At 41.5% G+C, this 16,776-nt stretch overlaps 1 long non-coding RNA gene across 1 annotated transcript in view; it reads left to right on the plus strand.

Annotated features, from left to right (window-relative positions):
* Positions 1 to 16,776, plus strand: part of LOC110205140 (uncharacterized) — a 49,245-nt gene that overhangs the window by 16,376 nt on the left and 16,093 nt on the right. The window contains exon 2 of the long non-coding RNA XR_002323512.2: positions 8,917 to 9,007. This is a non-coding gene — a long non-coding RNA (uncharacterized LOC110205140). The remainder of the gene's footprint in view (positions 1 to 8,916; positions 9,008 to 16,776) is intronic.

Consider the following 16,776-nt stretch of genomic DNA (forward strand, 5'->3'; position numbering starts at 1 on the left):
TAGGCTCTCAGGAGGCCATCTCATTACTCTGTGTGTAATACTGAATAAAGTTCCTGGTTTAATCTTTCCTCCCCCACAGAGGTAGGAATCTCCTCCTTAGAAATGCAAGTTGGCCAGAGGTTGAAAAATAATCCAGAAAGGTGAGATATAGGGAGCTTACTTCAAGTATTTGCCACCTTCAATCCAAGCTCTCCCCTCCCCACCTCTGGCCCCCTAATCTATTAAGAAACCAGTCCACTATCTAGAGAGAAGGCATTTATATGTGTTTACTGGTGGACCTAGCCCCCTGGAAGGACTATGGAAGTTTTTTGTGTGACCTTGCTTTTTTTTTTTTTAATGTTTATTTATTTCATTTTTAATTTATGGACTAAAACATTTCCACATAACATAATATATGAAACAAAAGATGATTGCATATGATTGTATGTGAATACAAATCTATTATGTACAACTTGCTCTTCCTTTTAAATATATAATAATTATGTATTTTTTTCTTTTTGTTACCCTGCTCTTACTTGAGTACTTAGAATTTGGGAGGCAGAAGGGCATGTTTTATTTGCCGCAATACTTCCCTGGAAGAATAAAGAAATCAAGACCTTCTGTTCCTGTTTCTAGTAATCAGAGATAAGGGATGATGCTTGTTTTCTTCTTTTAGCCTGGTGCTGGCTGTTCTTGTAGAGGGATCATGTCATGGGGGAAAAAGGAGTGCTGGACTTGAAGTCCAAAACTTTAGGCTTAAAAAGTCCCTTCTTCACCATTTACCAGTTGTGTAATTTTGGGCAAATCTTTCGCCTCTTTAAGCCTCAGTTTCCTTATCTGTAAAATGGGAATGATAATACCTCTACTTGGTCGAGTAAAGATGTGTTTTGTAATCATACAGCCCTCTACGAATGTAAACCGCTCTCCTAAGAGCCTCACAGCAATCCAGTTTAGAGATAATTTATTCTCCAGTTTAGGAGAATAATTCATGATTTGCACTGTTATCATCTTTAAGGTTTGCAAAACAATTTATATGTATTAGCTCACAAGATCCTCAAAACAACCCTATGAGGTAAGTACTACAAGTCCTATTATCCTCATTTTACAGATAAGGAAACTGAGGCCCAGAGAAATGAAATGACTGGCCTCATGATCACATAGTCAAGAGGCTGAGAAACATTTCCTAACCTCTTACCAGGTGCTGCGTACTGTTCACTCTAAACTGCCTCACACACATCTCCCCTTCTCTTGCTCCTGCTCCTCCTCCTTTTGCTCCTCTTTCTTCTCTTCTTCTTCTTCCTCTTCCTCCTCCTATTGGATAGAGAGCCAGGTCTGGAGTCAGGTCAGGAAGACCTAAGTTCAAATCCAGCCTCAGACACTTACTAGCCATATAACCCAGGGCAAATCACTTAACTCTGTTTGGCTCAGTTTCCTTATCTGTAAAATAAACTAGAGAAAGAGATGGCAAAACACTCCAGTATCTCTGCCAAGAAAACCCCAAATGGGGACGTAGAGTCAGACAGGACAGAAACAACTCAACAACAACATCTACTATGAGAGGAAGTTGGGTGGCTCAGTAGAGAGTGCTGGTCCCAGAGTCAGGAAGACCTGACTGAAGAAGGAAATGACAAATCATTCCAGTATCTTTGCCAAGAAAACCCTAATGGACAGTGTGGTCCATGGGGTCAAGAAGAGTCAGACACAACTGAATGACTGAACATCTACTGTATGTTGGGCACCGTACTAGAAACTAAAGCAATATGGATCTTCAAGGATCAAGGAGCTTACATTCCAATGGGAGACAATGTGCCATAGAGCTATATACAAAGCACATGCTGAACAGATACCAAGGTAATGAGGAGGAGTGGAGGTACTAATGGCTGGAGGAACCAGGTAGCACTTGGGCTGTAGGAAACCAGGAATTCCACAAGGTTGAGGAGAAATGAAAAGGGAGAGCATTTGAAGTGCGGGATGGAGAGAGTACGACAACACGGAGATGAGAGATGGAATGGGTGTTAAGTAATGGTAAGAAGGCCACTTTGGCCACCGTTAGAATGGGTGAAGGGGAGCAATCTATAATAATGCTAGGAAAGAAGGCTAAGCCAGGTTGTGAAAAACTTCAGATGCCCATTAGAGTTCCTATTGGATCTGAGAGGCAATAAGGGTGGTCAAAACCCTTCATCACCCAGCCCCCTTTGACCTTCACAATCTTCTCACACCTTACTCCCCATCGAGTACTCTTCTATCTGGTGTTGTTCCATGTACAAGACATTCCTTGTTGTTCCATGTACGAGACATTCCACCTCTCAGCTCTGGGCATTTTCACTGGCTGTCCCCCATAATCAGAATGGTCTCCTTCCTCAGCCCCTTCCCTTAGCTTCCCCGGTTTCCTTCAATTCCCTGCTAAAATCCCACCTTCTACAATATTTTCTTGATTTCCTTTAATGCTAGCGTAATTCTCTCTGTTGATTCTATCTGTTTGTCTGTCCATCTGTCTGCCCATCCATCCCATCCATCCCATCCATCTGTCCATCCATCTGTCCATCCATTCTATCTATCTATCTATCTATCTATCTATCTATCTATCTATCTATCTATCTATCTATCTATCTATCTATCTATCTGTCTGTCTGTCTGTCTATCTATCCATCTATTCATCTAGCACTGTCTGGCTCTGTCATTTAACCTATCTGTTTGTATACAGCTGTTGGCATGTTATCTCTCCTATGAGACCGTGACCTCCTTGATAGCAGGGACTGATTTGTTGTTGATGTTGGCACTGACACATAGTGGCACTTGATAAATGTTTATTGACTGACTCGTGCTTTAGGAAAGTTACTTGGGCAGCTGTGTGGAGGCTGGATTAGAATCAAGTGGAGGCTATAGTCAGGGAAATCAATTCTGAAGCTATAGTAAGAGGTGATGAGAGGCTAAGCTAGGGTGGTGAAAAGAAAGAAGGGTACGGATTCAAGAGATGCTGTAGAGGTTGAAAAAACCAGATTTGGCAACTCAGTGGATATGTGAGGTAAGTGAAAGTAGGGGCCAAGGATGGTACTGATGTTGCGAAATAGGGTGACTGGAAGGATGGGGGTGCCCTCAACAGAAATAGGGAAGTCCAGAAAAGGGTAGACCACAAAGCCAGTATGTCAGAGGCAGGACGTGCACTTAGGTTACCTATGCCAGACTGTCTCTTCTCACTTCACAGATGAGAAAATGTGTTCAGAAAGTGACTAAAGAGGGGGTGAATGGCAGAGATTTGAACCTAAGTCCTTGACTCTAAACCTAGCATGCTACCACTATGCCATTTCTTTTCTGCTTGGTTTGTTTGTTCACAGACAGTCAGAGTTTAATGACCTGTCCAGAGTCACACAGCTAGTAAGTGTCCGAGGCTGGATTTCAGCTCAGGTCCTCCTGACTTCAGGGCCTGCACTGTATCCTCTGAGCCACCTAGCTGCCACTATACCATTTCTAAGAACCCTTCTACTTTTGAATCTCCTGTTTCTGTGACCATCACCAATAATGATAATAATAACCATTATTTATGCACTGAAGTGTTACGGGGCTCAAATGAGATAATAGATTCAATAACAATAGTTAGCATTTATAGGGCACTTACTTACCATGCACCGGGCCCTGTGCTAAGCACTTTACAACCATTATCTCATATTATCCTTGAAAGAAGAGATTAGAGGCTATTATTATGCCCATTTTACAGATGAGGAAACTGAGGCAAATAGAAGTTGAATGATTTGCCCAGCTAATATGTGTCTGAGGACAGATTTGAACTTAACATCTTTCAGATTTCAAGCCAGGCTCTCTATCCACTGTACCACCTAGTTCCTTTAACAAAGCAGTTTGCAAATCTTAAAGTGCTATGTAAATGCTAATTATTGTTGTTAGTTTACATTTATCTGGACTCCTGGTGATGCTGCACTCCTGTCTATTCAGGTCAAGGTCATCAGGGATGTGCTGGTACACATTTAATAGCTCTCTGGTGAGGGGAGAGGGGGGAAAAATATGCACACTTTTAAACTTAATCTGGGGTCAGCTAGGTGGTGCAGTGGATAGAGTGCTTTACCTCAAGTCGGAAAGACCTGAGTTCACATCTGGCCTCAGACACTTACTAGCTGTGTGACCCTGGGCAAGTCACTTCACCCTGTTTGCCTCAGTTCCTCATCTGTAAAATGAGCTGGAGGAGGAAATGGCAAACCACTCCAGTATTTTTGCCGAGAAAACTCCAAATGGGGTCACGAAGAGTCAGATATGACTGAAACAACACAACAACAAAACTTAATCTCTATTATTAGCTCTTTCTTAAGTCTACGCAATTAACAAAACAATAAGCCAAGCCTTGATTTGTGGATATTGTTGATTTCTGAAGGGCAAACACTCACACTGAAACTTTCACGATGAGCTCTCACAGGCCAGTTAGAACTGGCTTCAGAACTCCCCTGTTTATACACCATTTTTAGGTCTGTGTTGAATCAGGATTCTAAGATTATTTATTTTGTTGTTGTGCCCCCAGAGCTTGGCATTACTATAAAGGTCTATGGGTAGTCTAGATACCACAACCGTGAGTGAAAATGAGAAACCTTGCTGTCTATAGGCAGAACAATGAAAGGCACTTTCTCCACTTGCTATAATCAATTTTCCTGTTAATAGGTTACTTTTCCCCTCTCCAAGATATTCTAAACCACAGCTTGGTCGCTGAGCCCCAGTAACTCAAATTTGTAAATACGTTCATTAATCTCCCAACTTTGTATACCTTCATTCATCTCCTAACTTTGTACTGCTCTCATTTGGTTTTTTTTTTTTTTGTCTTCTCAAAAGATTATAAAAGTATTCAGCCTTTGGCAGTTCAAAGAAGAGCCTCTTTATGGAATGGGGACAGTCTCCTCTTTGAATTTTTTTTTCCTTTATGGCTGAAAAAAATAAAGAAATGTGTTGATTAAGTAAGAATTCACAAGTATTAGGTTAGTCCTTTGACTAGCACTCTCATTGTATTTTCCCAGAAATCTAGAGATAGGTGGGACAGATTATTATTTTCACCATATGACTCTCACCCCCATTTTAATTAAAGATGAAATAACAAATGAAGCAGCTAGGTGGCACAGTGGTTAGAGCACCAGCCCTGGAATCCAGAAGACCTGAGTTCAAATCAGATCTCAGACCAGACACTTGACACTTATTAGCTGTGTGACTCTGGGCAAGTCACTTAATGCTAATTGCCTCGCAAAGAAAAAAAAAGATGAACTAGTAGAGACTTAGAGAGATTAAGTAAATTTGCTCATGGTTGATAGCTACTAAGGATTAGAGGCTACGTTTGAACTCAGATGTACTCCTGATTTTGTATTATAGGAACAGAAATCTAGAAGTAGAAGGAAACTCAGATACTGTCTAATCCAACACCCTGGCTTTATAGATGTGGAAAATGAGGCCCAAGATGGTTAAAGTGACTTGCCCAAGGTTACCCAACCCCCACACTCAAATTTGAGGATCAATTTTTTTTTCTGTTTGTTTGTTTTTGCACACAGTGATAAGAAAGGCTTATCCAAGTGGATAAAAAGCAGTTCTTCAAGTTGGGGGAAAGCCTGAATTCAGCTCCTGACACCTACTTGCTGTGTGACCACCGTCACATTTTGTTCATTCGTTTTCAGTCATGTCTGACTCTTTGTGAACCCATTTGAGATTTTCTTGGCAAAGACACTGGAGAGGTTTGCCATTTCCTTCTTCAGTTCATTTTACAGATGAGGAAACAGAGGCAAACAGGGTAAAGTGACTTACCCAGGGTCACACAACTAGTAAGTGTCTGCGGCCAGATTTGAACTCAAGAAGATGAGTCTTCCTGATTCTAGTCCCAGCTCTCTATCCGCTGTGCCACCTACCTGCCCTTAACCTCAAAGCATCCCAAGCAACTTCCTAAGATGCAGTTATTACAATTACGTAAGTGAAGACAACTTTCAAAGGGAACATAACTCACACCAAAAAAATTGGACAATATTGTTACTAATTTATGAAGTGTACACCTGCCCTTCCTTTTAACATCGGGGAAAACTAGCCAAGTGTGTCTTTCAAGCTGTTTCATTTAATTGTGTTCAGGGCTGGACACTGTGAGAGTTCAAATGAGGGTATGACGGGAGTTTGTGGTGACAGGCTGAAACAAAGTTTTTGATTACTTTTTTTAAGAAAAGGAAACCGGTTTATAGAGGCAAAGACTTGTCCAATGTCATTGAGCAAGCTAGTCTGCATTAGAAGCCAGCTTACCTCGACTCACAGTCCAGTGCTCGTTCTCCCACATAGCATTGTTTCCTTTAAAAAGGAAAAAAAAAAGATCATTTCAGCAGGTGTAAGCCACAAGCCACAGGCCTCCTGCTTCCTCCGCTCTTTTCCTGCTGCGGCTGTGGGAGCCCTCCATGGGCTCGGCCACATTTGTGACACTTCCTTTCCCTGGTGGGGATTGTCTTGACGAGGGAATGAAGTAAGCCCCACAGTTTTAATAAAGGCTCCCACTTCCTTTAACCAAAGGGGAAAAAAGCTGCCCCTCCTCCACCAGCTGCTATATATAGATCCCATTTCAGTCTCTGATCTGGGGGACCCTGCTTGTCCCAGTGTTCTCAGGCCTGTGCTGCTAATTGGATTTGAACTTGGCTCAGCAATGACTAAGATCAGGTGTAGACAGTGGGGAAGGACGAGGGGAAGGAGCCCCTGCCTTCTGCCCATTGTTTTGTAAAAGCAAAGAGTCCAGACAAGCACCAATGCATTAAAAAGCTGAGTTAAGTCTGAGTCCCGGACAGGGCAGGCAGCTTCTCAAGTGGGGTGGGGATAGAGAGGGGACTGGCCTGGGGCTCAGGAGACAGGCATACAGACTCACTGTACTCTGCCCCTCACCAGCTCTGTGTCACTTGGAGCTCAGAGTTGAAGGGAATCCCAGAAGTCTTCTAGACAACATCAGTTAATCAACAATTGTGTTTATTAAGCAAGCACCTACTTTGTGCTAGGCACTGTTGTCCTTGTTTGTCCTTTATTCCCTTTTTTTCTTTTTTTAAAAAAATTTTATTAATTTATTTTGATTTATCAATAATCACTTCCATGTGCTTTTGAGTTGAAAATTTTTCTCCCCTTCCTACCCCCACCCTCCCCAAGATGGTGCACAATCTGATATATATGTTTTACATTTACATTCCTATTAAACATATTTTCACATTCGTGAAGTTGTAAGTACAAATTAAAACCAATAGGAGGAACCATCAGAAAGATGAAACAAAACTCAACAGAAGGTAAAAATAAGTGATAGTGACTCGACTTCCACAGTTCTTTCTTTGGATGTGGACAGCATTTTTCATCCCGAGGCCTCTGGAGATGTCTTAGATCCTCATAATGCTGAGAAAGGTTCAGTTGAACAATCTTAGACATTGCATAACGTGGCTGTTACTGTGTACAATGTTCTCCTGGTTCTGCTCACTTTACTCAGCATCAGACCATATAAGTCTTTCCAGGTTTTTCTGAGGTCAGCCTGTTCATCATTTCTTATAGCACAATAGTATTCCATTACATTCATAAACCACAACTAGCTCGGCCGTTCCCCAATTGATGGGCATCCTCTCAATTTCCAATTCTTTGCCACCACAAAAAGAGCTGCTATGAATATTTTTGTACTTGTGGGTCCTTTGCCATTTGTTTGATCTCTTTGGGATGTAGCCCTAGAAGCGTTGTTGCTGGATCAAAGGGTATGCACATTTTTGTAGCCCTTTGGGCATAGTTCCAAATTGTTATCCAAAATGGTTGGATCATTTCGTTTGTCCTTTATTCTCAAAGAAGACTGATGACATCAGGAAGGTGATGTCTTGATTTGCAAGTGAATTGGATGTAAGTGAGGGAGGACTATGGGAAATCACCAGCCTCACTCTGTCCTCCAGAGCCTTCTGGGTACAGGGGCCAGACATAGATTAGGATGACTGGAGAAAGCACAGGATGATGCAGGAGAGTAGGCCTTTTTTAGCTAAGGTCTTTCCCAGGCCTAGGTATGGGGGATACAAGTACACATCTCTGACAGGTGGCCATCCAGGCTGCTCCTGAAGACCTCCAGGGAAGCAGAAAGCCCACTTAGTCCCAAGACAGACTAGTTATTTTACTTTTGAATAGTTCTAATTGTTAGAAAGTTTGTCCTTACCAAATCTGTGAAGGGTGGGGGTAATCGTGCTGGAGTGCATGTTCTGGGTAGGTGGCTAGAGGAGTGCTGTGAGGGTCAAATGAGATAATGAGCATGGAAAGCACTTTGAAAAGGATAAGGCACTGAAAAAATGAGTGGGATTCTTATTAGTCTCAAGTCCCTTTTCTCACAATTGTGGAAAGAACACTGAACTTGGAATCCAAAGACCAGGTTCTATACTTCCTACCTATGGTGACCCTAGGCAAACTTTCCTAGTCTGAGTCTCTATTTTTTTTTATCTGTAAAATGGGGATAGTGATACCTCTACAATGATGGAAGGGGAGGGATTTCTACATACTATAAAATGCAATATTATGAGTCATCATTGCTGTTATTTTACCTTCCCCAAGATAGGAGGTTTAATGCTCTAAGAAAATAAGGCATATTATAAGGAGGATTTCAAAAACATTAGGGGAAATTAAATTTTTTTAAAAAAAATTAACCATCCTGTTTTTTTATTATCAGCTCTTTAATCTCCCCAGGACAGTGAATCAAAGGAAGATGAGGTCTGAAGTTTCTCACTGCCTTCTCCCTTAACAAATATAGCCCAGGTGCATGGAGCTATGGAAGCACTCTGTGTATCTGAAGACTCAGGTTTGCCCGATTAGCAGATCTCCCTGCCTCTGGGATGGCTGACCTGGTAAAAGTTCTAACTGCAATGGCAGATCCCACTTTAGAATTTGTGGGCAGTAGCTGATGGTATGTGCTATTTTTTTTCTCCCCCCCAGGATAAGCAGCCATGGAGAAAGCACCTGGAGGAGAAATAAAGGGATGGGTCCAGCAGATCAAAACCTTATCAGTCTTTCTTCGTGGAAAGCAGTAAGAATTGGAACATGGGGGAAGAGAAGAAACTAATGACATGGGATATAGCTGTCTTTGCTTTGTCTAGGAGAGTAGAAGTGTTTCCAAGATGCCTTTTCAACCAGCAAGGGCCATGCCTTTGGCCACTTGGATTTCATAGGCTTCAGTCTCTCATGTGCCCAGCTCATTTGTCAATCATACTGAGCAACTCTGAGGAGACATACAGTGAGTTGGTGCCAGAGATGGAGGCTGGTACTGTTCGAAGAAAAGTAGGTCTGGCATCAGGAGACATTGGTTCACGTCCTGGCTCAGCCACTAATTCGCCATGACAGTAATTTTTTTCTGGGTTTCATTTTTCAGATCAGAGAGTTGGCCTACCTAACTGAAGTACCTCCAAAGGCCCTCCCAGCTCTGACATTGTAACTTCTAAGGTCCCTTCCAGCTCTGGCATTCTATAGTCTAAGGATCCTTCCAGCTCTGATATTTTCTATTTCTATGACTTACATAAAGAGAAAGAAGCCAGTTGCTTGGTGGGCTCCAGGATAAGATTCTAGGTATATTATTGTCAGGGTAGCTAGATGGTGCAGTGGATAGAGCGCTAGCCCCAGAGGCAGGAAGACCTGAATTCAAATTTAGCCTTAGACAGTTAGTAACTGTGTGACCCTGGACAAGTCACTTTATCTGTTTACCTCAGTTCCTCATCTGTAAAATGAGCTGGAGAAGGAAATGACAAACCACTCCAGTATCTTTGCTAAGAAAACAGCAAATGGGGTCACTAAGAGCCAGACGTGACTGAACAACAACAACCTGTATTATTACAATGTTAGTTCCTTCAGTCTGATGTATATTATTTGTCACTAATGCGACCTATATAACACCATCTTCTTTTTTATGTAATACATTTTAAATGATATTTTTGCTTTTATATGGAGTTCACTTACTAATATGTTCCTCCCTACTCCTTTAACCATGAAACCAACCCTTTATTAAAGAACAATCCCTAGGCATTTAAAGAGCATGCATTTGATTCACCAAGTACCCTCATTTCTTCTTTCTTCCCTGACCCCAAGTATGAATTCTTTAAAGTTCACTGTCTCCACATATTTGTTTCCCAGGCAACACGGCAATCTTAATTAAGCTACCCCAGAAAATGCCCAGGATACCTGGCAAAGGGCCAGAGGGCTCTGGTCACTGCTGACCTTTCCCTCTGGCTTTCAGGAAGTTTGAGGTCACAAGGCCTCTGTTTTTCCCCTGAGGCAATTGGAGCGAAGTGCTTGTCCAGAGTCACACAGTTAATGAGTGTTATCTGTCTGAGGCTGGATTTGAACTCAAATCCTCCTGACTCCAGGGCTGGCACTCTATCCACTGCACCCCCTAGCTGTCCCACAAAGCCTCTTTTCTGTCTTTGAGAGCACCCAACCACCACCTTAAACACAAAGAAATTCAGGCAGATGGCTTCTTTAGATCCTCAAATTCTCCTGACTCCAACAATTTCAAAAGCTGTTTTAAAAATTTAAAGGAAAGAATTCCTAACAGTTGGAGCTGTTCTAAAGTGGAATGGGTTGCTTCCTGAGGTGGTGAATTCCTCATCATTGGAGATCTTCAGGCTGAGGCTGCATGGCTAATTGTGAGGTATATTGTATAGGGAATTGTTGTTCAGGTCGAAGAGGGCCAGATGGCTTCTGCAGTCCCAAGGACAAGATTCAGGAAGTGGGTGTCTTTAGTGCTTGATTTACTTCCCTGCATTTACATGTGATAATGAGCTTTCTACACATACGACCAAGTTCAAGGTTGAAATATTTTGGGTTTTTTTTTCTTCCCCTAAAAAGGCAGCATAGATGGTATCGTCAAACAGGTATTAAATTTGGCATCAGGAGACCAAGGTTTGAGTTCTGACTAAAAGGCTTAACTGCTTGTATGACCTTGGACAAGTCACTTAATCTCTGTGTCAAGTTTTTCTTAAGGATTATAACATTTATATCAAGAGGCAGTGTTGTATAGCACTGGACAAGGAGTCAAGATGACCTGGGTTTAAATTCCAGCTTTACTATGTGACATCAACAAGTTACTTTACCACTACATGCTTCAGGCAACTCTCTAGGAGAAAAAGCTGTCCACTTGTTGCCTCTGCTTCCTCTCCTTTCATTCACTTCTCTGCTCTTTACAATCTGGCTTCCAATCTCATCTCTCAACTGAAACCACCCTCTCCACAGTTACCAATAGTTTCTTCATTGCCACACCTCTCCAAGTTACGACTGATGTCTTTCTTTGTTGCCAAATCGGATGTTCTTTTCATAGTCCTCATCCTTCTCTATGTGCCATTTGCCACTGTTCTTCTAACTATCTCTTCCTTGTTACTTTCTCCTCATTAGGATTTCTCCATTGGTTCTTCACTGTTTTTTATTAGTTCTACTCCTACCTGCCTGACCACTCTTTCTAAGTCTCCTCTGCTGTATCACCACCATCATGTCCACAACTGTGGCTATGTCTGCCCCCTGCTCTTCTCTTTACACTCTCTTTACACTTTACACATCAGCTTGACTGACTGCTAGATACATAGACATCCATCCCTAGTCCCTCTTCTGAGCTCCAATCCCACATCACCAACAACCTATTGGACATTCTGAACCAGATCTTCTGTAGCATTTTAGACCTGACTCATCTAAAACAGAACTCATCATCTCTCCCCACCCCTCCTTCACACCTCTTTGTTCCTGGTAACCACCGGTACCCCCATTCTTCCAGCCACTTGGCAACCTCATCATCCTTGACTCCTTACTCTCACTCACCCCATTTAGCCAATCACTTGCCATCTCTGGTCATTTCTGCTTCTACAACTTCTTTTTGGAGTGTTTCCTTCTCTCCATTCACAGTTATCACTTTAGTTCAAGCCCTTACCACTTCTCAGCTGGATTATTACACTAACCTACCAATCAATCCCCCACTTCAAGTTTTCCCTCATTCTCATTCTTCAAATAATTAACAAATGATTTTCCTAAACTTCGTTTCTGATCAATCACTCCTCTCCTCAATAAACTCCAGTAAAAAAGCTAGTTTGACTGATTGTAGACTATATAAGGGGGAGTTGTGTGTAATAAAGCTGGAAAGGTAGACAGGGAACAGATTGTGAAGGGCTTTAAATTCCAAACAGAGGAGATTATATTTGATCCCAGAAGTAATAGGGAGCTACTAGAGTTTATATTTTGTGTATATTTGTATGTGTGCAAGTTGTCTTTCCCATAGAACATATGTACCTTGAGAACAGTGCCTTCTGCATTTTTGTCTTAGTATCCTTAGCACCTAGTGCAGAAGTTGGCACATAGTAGGCAATTAAAAATGCTGATTGATTGATTGAGCTGACCTGGGAGTCAGAAAGACCTGGGTTGAAGTCCAGCCTGCAACAGCTACTGGTTGTATGACCCTGGACAAGTCACTTACCTTTTCCATTCCCCAGGCTAGTAAGCCTACAAGTTGCAGGAGAATTGCTGATGTGTATTAGTTAAGGAAGTTTCTTCATCAGAAGTTCCTTCACCAGAAGTTCTCAAAATGAGGTTGGTGAAGCCCGGGTCAAAGCCTCTGTGTACCTCAGGTAGTTTCTAGGAGAAAAAGCTGCCCTTATTCCTTGCCTCTGCTTCTTCCCTCTTCTTTCACTCACTTCTCAGCTCTTTACAGTCTGGTTTCCAATCTTGGCACTCAGCTGAAACCGCCCTCTTCATAGTTACCGATGATGTCTTCATTGCCACATATCTCTCCAAGTTACTATGAATATCTTTCTTCATTGCCAAATCTTGTGTTCTTTTCTCAGTCTTCATTCTTCTTGCAGTATTTGACACCGACCTTCTCCTTTCAGGGGGTCTTGAAGGTCAAAATTCTTTTCATAATAAAAATGGCTTCAATGTCTAATACAGTAAATATTGATAGATATAATACCCCCACCCCCAAACCAAAAGTTCTTGAGGGAGGCCCTCAATAATTCTTAAGAATATAAAGGGGTCCTGAGACCCAAAAGTTTAAGAACTGCTGGCCTACACCAATCAAATCATAGGTCCAGACCTGACCCCCTCTTCCACTCCCTCCATTACTCATATTTTCCCCTGTAGTCCCCTACAAACTGTCTATATCTCTTCTCTCCTGCCTGATTCATATCAATTCTTCTGCTTTTCACATTACATCTGATGATTTGGTTCAGTTTCCTTTTCCTTCCTCTTTCTCTTTTTTCATTAAAACAAATGTGTTAATTAATTGCAGGAGGTGCCTTTCCAAGAAATTCACTAACCCAAGGTCAGTGTTTGTGGTAACATTAGAAAGCTCCATTTTCTTTGCATCTAGGTCTGAGGATCTCTTAGCTGGTGTTAGGGCTACCCCTTTCCCATAGGTTTGTCTTGAAAAATCAGTCACAGAATTTCAAAGTTGGAAGGGACTTTGGCAGAACCCCAATCAGTCAATCAACCAACAGGCATTTATTAAGCACCTACTATATCCCAGTCACTGTTCTAAGCACCACAGATACAAGTTCAAGGAAGGAACACTACAGCCTCTTAAGGTAGCTCATTCTGCTTGTGGACAGTTCTTTTTTAATTGAATGTTATTTTCAGGTATGAATTCTCTCCCTCCCATCTCTCCTCTTCTTCTGCTATGCTCCCCACCCCACCTCCCTTTATGAAAGGAAGAAACACACCCATTACAAACCTGCATAATCGAGCAAAACAAATTCTTGTGTTAGCTATAATAGACAATTCTAATGGTTAGAGGTTTTCCTGACCTCCCATCTAAATTTGTCTCTGTTTCTAACACCCACGGTACTTAGCTCTGCTTGTGGCCAAGCAGAGCCAATCCTTCTATAGCACAGGCCTTTAAATACTACTAAATTATGATCTTAATGACCCCTGCAGTGGGACTCCAGTAATTCTCTCTTAGGGACTCTCTGGCCATTTCTGAATAGAAAAAATCAGGTAATCATAGGATTTAAAGCTAGAAGAAGGGGGTGGGGCAGAGAAGGGAATAAACATTTCTATAGCACCTACTATGCTAAGTGCTTTTAACAAACATCTCATTTGATCCTCACAGCAACTCTGAGAGGTAGGTGCTATGATTATCCCCATTTTATAGTTGAGGAAACTGAGGCAGACAGAGGTTATGTAACTTTTCTAGGGTCACACAGCTAAAGCCAAATTTGAACTCAGGTCTTTCTGATTTCAGGTCCAGTGCTGAATCCACTGGGCCACCTAGCTGCCTTGAGGGAAACATATAAATACATATACATATATACATATATGTGTGTGTATACATACATACACACACATATATACATATACACACATACATATATACATACATACACACACATATATACATATACACACATACATATATACATACATACACACATATATATAGCATATATATAAAGCAAATAAATACAAATATAACAAGTAATTAAACACAAGGATTTTGAGCTGGGACTGATGGTAGAGATGAACTAGTCCAACACCGTTATTTTGCAAATGAGGAAACTGAGTCCTAGAGAGGTTAAAGCTTACCCAAGGTCACATAGCTAAGCAAATACCAGAGCCAGGATTTGAAGCTAGTCCTTCTAATATCAATGCCAACACTCCTTCTGCTACCTTTCATCTCTTTCTGAATGACTATAGATGTACCTGGGCATGTCCCAGCCTGTGGCCCCCTGGAACACAATACACAATCACTCCAAGCATATTTTCCTTCTGTGGGCTGCTGGCAGTCTGACGCTGACAGTGAATAAACAAACCTGTCCCCAGGGACAACCTCCAGCTACTCTGTGTATTTGCCAAAGGAACAGTCAATACAACTCCTCTCCCCTCAAATTAAATAGCAATGGAGCTACTTAGCTGATGTCAGTTAAACGGTTACATCTCACTTTGGGGAAGTGCTTGCTGTGGTTTTCATTGAAGCTGGTGCTGATTGGACTATTTCTCATGCTCTGATGCATCTCAAGTTTTGAAGGAGGTCCTTCCCAAAATCCAGCTTTGGAGGAAGGTCAGGGTCAGCAGTGTAGGAGTGGGTGTAAATAGGAGGAGAAAGTGGTGGTGGTGGAGGAAGAGGAGGAAGATGATGAGAAGGAGGTGGGGAAGATGAAAAGGAGGAGGAAAGAGAAGAGGAGGGGGAAGAGGCAGAGGAAGATGAGGAGGAGGAAGAAAAGACAGTTTCCTTTACTTCTGTAGGGCTTTGACAGTTAAGGTACTTCTCTTGAGGTGGGAGAGGGAGAAAATTCTAATCTTATTGTTTTTGTTTTATTTTATTCTCAATTTATGGAATAAAACAAATATTTCCATACTATAGCACAATAAAAAAAAGAGGATTGTACATGAAACTGCAAATCTACTATGCACAACTTGCTCTTCTTATTCCTTTTTTTGCTATTTGTTTTTTAAATGACTTTAAAGGTAACTAACCATACAAAATATGGCTGGAGAAGCACTGGGATGAAAGAGCTCTGAAAACCTTAAAGCCCTATAGAAATGTGAAAGGTTTTCCTCATTATTGTTATAGTCTAATATTTTATTCTATGGTGTTCTGCTAGAAATAGTAGAACGGTAGTAGGATGGTTCTTTTATGTTTAATGTTTGGTGGATAAAATGAACCCTCTTTGTAACTGAATAAAAGTGTTGGAATGTCAACTCACCTTTTATACTCTAAGTGAAGGCATTATATAGCAACAATTCTGGTAGCAGACAGAATGATTTGTATCTCATTCTATTTCCATATCCCCTCTTTGATTTCTTCTGCTATGTCTCTATATTTTGAAAGCTTTTCATTCCATATAGTTTGGAGGCTATGAATATTATTATTGTTATTAAATAAATCATTCTCCTTATCTCATGCAATGGAATTCAGATAGAAATGGTCCCAGGACAAATCATTGTCCTGCAGCTAGGTAGTATAGGAGATAGAGTGCTGGACTTGGAGTCAGGAAGATCTGAGTTTAAATCCTGCTTCAGATACTTACTAGCTATGTAACCTCGGACAAGTCACTCAGCCTCTCCTAGCCTCAATGCCCTTATCTGTAAAGTGGGGATGATAATAGTACCTACCTCATAGGGTTGTATGAGGTATTCAGGGAGGACAGATACCTCTGGTGTAAAGGCTGCTCAACTACTTTTGGTGTAAACCTGCCACCCAACTCTCACTTAGGGCTCCAAGAACCTGTAGCATGCACAGCAGCCACAGCCTAGTAAAATCCTTTCTTGACAGATGGGCTAAACCGGGTTGAGGGTAACACCAAAGGGCCTCAAACCCATCGGTGAGTTAGGGGGATGTTTATACCAAGCACACTATAACTTCCCCCTGCAGAATGGGTGGATGAGAATAACTTGTTCCAAAGGCCATGAAGGCAGCTGAAGCAGGCTCTGAGGAGTGCTTAGAGCTTCATCAGACATTGGAGATGCCAAGATCATCCACTGCATCCTGAGCCAGGACCAGTTATCTTGACTTATGTCTTTCCACTGGACTCAGATGACTCTGGAAAAGAGAGTGAGGATAATGACTTTGAGCAACACTGCCTCACTTAAATCCAATCCATGCAGGAGAGTAACTATGTATGTGTAACTATACCTATATTAGCTATTATTCTTTTATATTAATATTCTGTAAAAATTCGGTTCCTATGCTTTTGATTTCTGCAGCTAGACTCTTCTATTTTGAAAGCTTTTTGTTGCATGTACTTTGGAGATTATGAGTATTAGGCATGATCCCATCTATTAAAATTATTGTTCTAAATTTTTAGGGATAAATGTTATTTCTGGGCGATG

Source organism: Phascolarctos cinereus, unplaced genomic scaffold (genome assembly GCF_003287225.1).
Source record: "Phascolarctos cinereus isolate Bilbo 61053 unplaced genomic scaffold, phaCin_HiC Scaffold_2;HRSCAF=192, whole genome shotgun sequence".
In the NCBI taxonomy this organism is placed as follows: Eukaryota; Metazoa; Chordata; class Mammalia; order Diprotodontia; family Phascolarctidae; genus Phascolarctos; species Phascolarctos cinereus.